This window comes from Octopus bimaculoides, chromosome 1 (genome assembly GCF_001194135.2).
Source record: "Octopus bimaculoides isolate UCB-OBI-ISO-001 chromosome 1, ASM119413v2, whole genome shotgun sequence".
NCBI lineage: Eukaryota > Metazoa > Mollusca > Cephalopoda > Octopoda > Octopodidae > Octopus > Octopus bimaculoides.
Genome location: NC_068981.1, coordinates 138,858,452 through 138,864,522, shown reverse-complemented (window position 1 = coordinate 138,864,522; position 6,071 = coordinate 138,858,452). Strand labels below are relative to the sequence as shown.

General features: G+C 38.8%; 1 long non-coding RNA gene across 2 annotated transcripts in view; it reads left to right on the top strand.

Moving 5' to 3' along the window:
* The first annotated feature begins 2,326 nt into the window (after positions 1-2,326).
* Positions 2,327-6,071, top strand: part of LOC128248885 (uncharacterized) — a 47,155-nt gene continuing 43,410 nt past the window's right edge. For both annotated transcript variants that reach the window (XR_008265028.1, XR_008265026.1), the window contains exon 1: positions 2,327-2,560. This is a non-coding gene — a long non-coding RNA (uncharacterized LOC128248885). The remainder of the gene's footprint in view (positions 2,561-6,071) is intronic.

Below are 6,071 nucleotides of genomic sequence, written 5' to 3'. Positions count from 1 at the left end.
TATATATATATATATATATATATATATATATATATATATATATTTATGGGGTCTCTTTCTGCTTTAATGTGTTTTGGTGTAATGTTAAAGAGATAGGAGCTAATTGAGGTGAAATAATTGTGTCGTATTGTTGTTATGTGATGCGAGTATGGTTTATGTTGTGGTTTATGAGTATGGTTTATGATGCGAGTATGGTTTAAGTCTTGCGTGTATCTTAAAGGCGATGCCAACATCATTTGGACAATGCTGATGGAATATTTTGCACATCCAGCAGATGATGTAGCACTCTCGACAGCGTTAGAGAGAATAAAGCTTGAGCTCTTCTAGTCGATCCCAATAGTCAAGGCCTGTCATGCCATCTATCTTTTTTTTAATTGACCTTTAGGGTGCTTCAACTTTCATGATACTTTGTTTCGTGTGGGGCGGTCCTCAGTGGACAACAGTATTCAAAGTGGGGTCGGGCAAAAGTAGAGAAGAGAAGGATAATGATATGGATGTCTCTCAAATGGAAAGTTCTGAGAGTCCAGGAACATATTCTGCGGACCATGTCAACTTTGCTGTTTATATGAGCGGCCCAGCTTATGTTGTTATCCATAATTACTCCCAAGTCTCTGATGTTGTTGGATGTCATGAGAGTTTCACCAGAAGGAATGGAGTATGGAAGTTTCAGGTTATCCTCTTCCAAAGTGGATTAACTCAAATTTGTCAACGTTCAGCAGCATATTATTCTTTTCTGCCCATTGGATGACAGCAAATAGATGTGACTGAACGTATGTCTGGTCACCCACTTCATTGATGACCTTCTGGATCTTGGAATCATCTGTAAAGATTCTTATGTTGTGCTTGATGATGTCAGCAATTTCATTGATGTAGACGATGAAAAGAAGCGGGCCCAACACAGTGCCTCGTGGAACACCACTACTGACTTTGGCTGGGCTTGCTTTTACTCATTCGACTACTGCCTGTCAGGAAACACTTCATCCATTGTAGTAACTTTCTAGAGGCACCAATTTTGGATAGTTTTTTCAAGAGGATCTTATGATCCAGCCTGTCAAAGGCCTTGCTGAAATCAAAGTCGATGATATCAGTATTCGAGCCCTCTCCCAAAGCTCTCAAAATGTCATCAAAGTGATACAGGAGCTGCGTTAGGGTTCAGCAGTCTGTTGTTTTCAAGAAAGTGGGTTATCCGTCGTTAACGTTGATAATAACTTCGAAGTCACTATCAATCTTTCTCTCTTTTATTCGTTTGGGGTTTATAATTGATTAATATTTATTTCGAATATGGAACGCAATTAGAATATGTGTGAGCGTGTGTGTAGGCGAACGATCAAAATCTTAAAAGTATTTGAAAAAAAAAAGCTTCACAGCTTTTGTTCCGGTTCTGCGTTCTGGGTTTCAATCTCGCAGGATTCATCTTTGCCTTTCATTATTTTAGGGATCGAGAAAACGTACCAATCCAAAGTAAAATACTGGCAGAATTGTTTAAGCGGTATCTGTTCAGGTTTCATACTTTTTCAGTTCAAATGTCATCTCGGCAGAAAGATGCTATCAGCAGTTTGTAAAACCAATAGGAATCTAGTATGGTTGCTTCGATCGGAAGATCGGCAGTCACTTAAACACACACACACACACACACACACACACACACACACACACACACACACACACACACACACACACACACACACACACACACACACACACAGGGTTCAGATTTACAGAAAACAAAAGACGAAGACAGGATGGGGTTCGAACTGGTCGTCCCTCGGGGCGATAATAGAAGAGACTTGCTCAGGGTGCACCACCGTGGGATTGTTGGTGAAACTATGAGGCTGCAAAACAAGGTTCTTAATCACACAGCTATGTCGTTATACCAAATGCTTTTGGCTACATACCTCAACCAGTGCAGACAAAAATCTAAACAAGACCAAGAACAGCAACAGCAGCAACTACAACAACAAAAAGAAAACTCAACCCCAACCGACGCTACCACCAACGTAAACACTACCATCAGCATCCTCATCATCTACACCACTGTCCGTGCCATACATCATTTTCAACAACAACAAGAACTACAACAACTCCACAATCGTTGCCCTTTTTTCTTTGCTATTTGCTATTACGTCAAACTGTAATAATTCTGCAAGCAGGAGAATATATTGTTTTCTGACTATAAATTTGCATATTTATGTTAGCGAAAGTTCTGGGGCTTATTAAATAACTATTTATCACTATCTACTTTTTATTTATTTATGATCTATCGCTGTTGTCACTTATAATAAAATAACAATAACAAGCAATAGATTAATAACTGATCCACATATCAACACCAACTGCTTTCGGTGCAACGATTTAGATTGATTTGTGTTAAAGGTTAAACTATCAATGGCCAACAGATGTGAGATTCCGAATTTTTAATAGGCGAGGTAAAATTTTGAAGTAAGCTGTGACAGAAATAAAGAAACAGCATCAAAGGAGAATTTGCCATGGCTGAGAGTTAGGAGAACCTCGAAGGAAAAAATTAGGTCTGTCAGCAAACATTTACCAGCCTGCTCTAAAGGTATGAATATACAGTGAGAGCTACATTAATCTTTAATGATTGCAGAATATGTAATTAACCCTTTCTTTATCCCTATAAGGTAATTTGGCTAATATATTTAGATCTTCCTTTTAATAGCAGTAAGCTGGCAGAATCATTAGCGCGCCGAGTAGAAAGCTTAGCGGCATTTCTTACGTTCTGAGTTCAAATTAACTTAAGGTCGACTTTACTTTTCCTTTTTTGCGGGGTCGACAAAATAAGTATCAGTCATGTACTGAGATCACCGTAATCGACTTAACCCTTCCCCGAGCTTGCTGGTCTTGTGCCAAAATTTGAAACCAGTATGTTTAGAATTTTTTTTAATGGCGGCGAGCTGGCAGAATCCTTAACACGCCGGGAAAAATGCATTACAGTATTTCGTCTGTCTTTACGTGGAGCCGAAATTCCACCGAGCACGACTTTGCCTTTCGTCCTTTCGAGGTCGATAACATAAGTACCATTTGAACACTGAGGTCGATGTAATCGACTTACCCACCTTTTCGAAATTCTTGGTCTTGTACCAAGAGGGCGAGTTGGCAGAAGTGTTAGCACGCCAGGCGAAATGCTTAGCGGTATTTCGCCCGTCGCAACGTTCTCAGTTCAAATTGCGTCGAGGTTGACTTTGCCTTTCACACTTTCGGGGTCGATAAATTAAGTACCAGTTGCGTACTGGGATCGATCTAATCGACTGGCCCCCTCCCTCAAAATTTTGGGCCTAGACTAGAGTCGAAATAATTCTTAGCTTTGTATATCTCCTGACTTGACATTAATATTTCTTTCTAATTCTTGGCACAATGCCAGCAAATTTAAGAGGAAGGGACAAGATGATGGCATCGACCTCATGACTTGACCGGTACTTATCTTATCGATCATGAAAGGATAAAAGGCAAAATAGGCCTTGTCGGAATTGAACTCAGAACGAAATGTAGCTAACCATTTTGTCCGATGTGGTAACGATTCTACCATCACGTCACCTTGACTCGGGTTCAACTGTTTCAACTGTAACTTCCTACACTCGCGATCCAACGCGTATGATTTGGCTACTAGAAATAGCAGCCGAATCACACTTAGATCACACCCTGCGTCTATCTTAGGAAAAAGCAAAAATACATTGGATAATACAATAGTAGAAACACTACCAAAAAGATGGGATACAAAAATAGGGTAGTCACAGCTGGAACGCTTTCCATACAGGTTCAACTGAATTAGAAATGGTTTAAGTTTTTATATTCAGTGAGCCTGGGCGCACATATGATTCTTTGCTCTTTTTTTCTTGGTGTTTGTGGTGAAGCTTTGAAATTTGTTTAAATCATCCAAGGTCGAAGTAGTGACAAATTAAGTTTACCCTTCAAGAACAGGAGCGGTCTCACTCATAAAGCTTCTGTCGACTTGAAGCCATGGATTAGATGTCTAGGGTACTGCACAGTGGGATCAAAATCAATACTACGCTGTATCGAGGCAAACTTAATCCCACAGCCATGCCAGCTACATAAAGAGCAACTTCACCGATTACCTTAACAGAAGAAACATTCGCAATGTGAGGAGTTTAATCGATCGAATCAATTACGGTATATTATCGACATACACATATATATAAAGTAGGGTACCGGAATTACCTACCACCCACTAGAAATCTACAAATTTTTCACTGGCCACTTCATTGTTATTATTACTTTATGTTTGACTTTCGCTTTGCATTTGTACAAGTTGGCTCCAAGTCTCACCCAGAGACCTCAAGAGACAACAAGTTAGAAGTTCATGTAGGTGTTATGCCAAGGGTACCATATATTTGGTTTTGTACCTATTGTTGTTCTAGATAATGTTTAAGAAACCATAAGAAAATTATGAGTGTGTTTTAAAATTTGAGATTAGATAGACAGTATTTTACATAGGATATGGGCAGTTCCCATGGGCACTAACTTTTAAATTTCTGCCATTTTGGGGTTTTCTGGTATCTGAGCTACGTAGCAATGAGCCCCTTTCGTTATCGTTCCTATGACAACAGGTATTGTTTTAGTCTTCAGGTTCCACATTTTGCCAGTATCTATTTCAAGATCTTTATACTTGCTCAGTTTTTGGTAGGTCTTGACAGATACGTTTATATCGATTGGGACAGTCATATCAATGAGGAAGCATGATATTTGTCTGAAGTCTTTCAATATGACGTCTGGCCTATTTTCATTTATCTTTCTGTTAGTTTGAATGGTGAAGTTCTAGAGGAGTGAGACGTGATCATTTTCAAGCACTAGAAGTGGTTTGTGTTCCCACCAGTTTTTATCATGGGGCAGGTCCAGGTTTTTGCAAATTACCTAGTGAATATATTGTGCAGCTCTATCATACCTGTTGAGATACTTTGTAGGTGCAAGAAGACTGCACATGGAGACAACATGATCGATGGTTTCATTTTGTTGTTGACATACACGACATGTAGGGAAATTGCCGTTCTTTAATATGTTGACCTGGTAGTTTCTTGTAGGTAAGCATTGATCTTGGGCTGCTATAACAAACCTTTCTGTTTCTGAAGCCATTAACCATTGATGGGCAAGGGCTTTGTCAGCATCGGTATTATTAGATCTCTTTGGGTATTTGTGATTAAGAGGTTTTTCTTGCCATTTATCAGTCAGAATATCTAAGGCAGCAGTTTTAGCATGGGTTTTCATACGCTTAGCTTTTTCTCTGCTTGTTTATAGTACGTCAAATTCTGGAATTTGTATTTGGAATTCACTTATATATTCCTTTGCCTGTTTTGTCACTGAGTATGATGTTTTCTTATTTTCATGTTTTGAGACAAGTTTTAACATCCAGTCCTCAGAGTTTTTCAGGTAGGTGTCTAGACCAATTGTGGCAATCTTCATTGTTAATGCCAGTTGTAAAAGTCCACGGCCTCCCTCTTTTCTTGGCAGATAAAATCAGTGTAAATCTGCCTTAGGGTGGTGCATTCTATGCATTGTCAACAATTGTCATATTTTCCTGACAAGATTACACATTTCCGTAATTGACAAGTCAATGATATTGAAACTGTAAGTCACGACTGGTATGGCTAAAGTATTGATCGCTTCGATCCTGTTTCTTGCATTCAGCTCTGTCTTGAGTATTGCTCTCACCCTGAGATAACATTCTCTTCTGATCCTTTCCCTCATCACTGAATGTTTGACTCTGTCTCCTTTAAATACCCCTAGGTATTTGTAGCTCTCTGCTGGTACTAATTCGTTTATGACATTCTGCTGGTCATGGTTAACCTTAGATGTTTCTGTCATTTTTGCCTCGTTTGTGTCATGTATTTTCATATGCGTGAATGTGTGTCCTGTAATTTTCACGTTGTTGTGTAAACATTGAGATGTATGTGTAGTCCTATGAGTATCAAAATGTATATATGATTGTGGAGACATTCGAGTGTATGCGTAATTACTCAATTTTATGTACTTTTGCTCCATTTCTATTATTATTATTATTATTATTATTATTATTATTTTAATAATGGTGATAACACTAT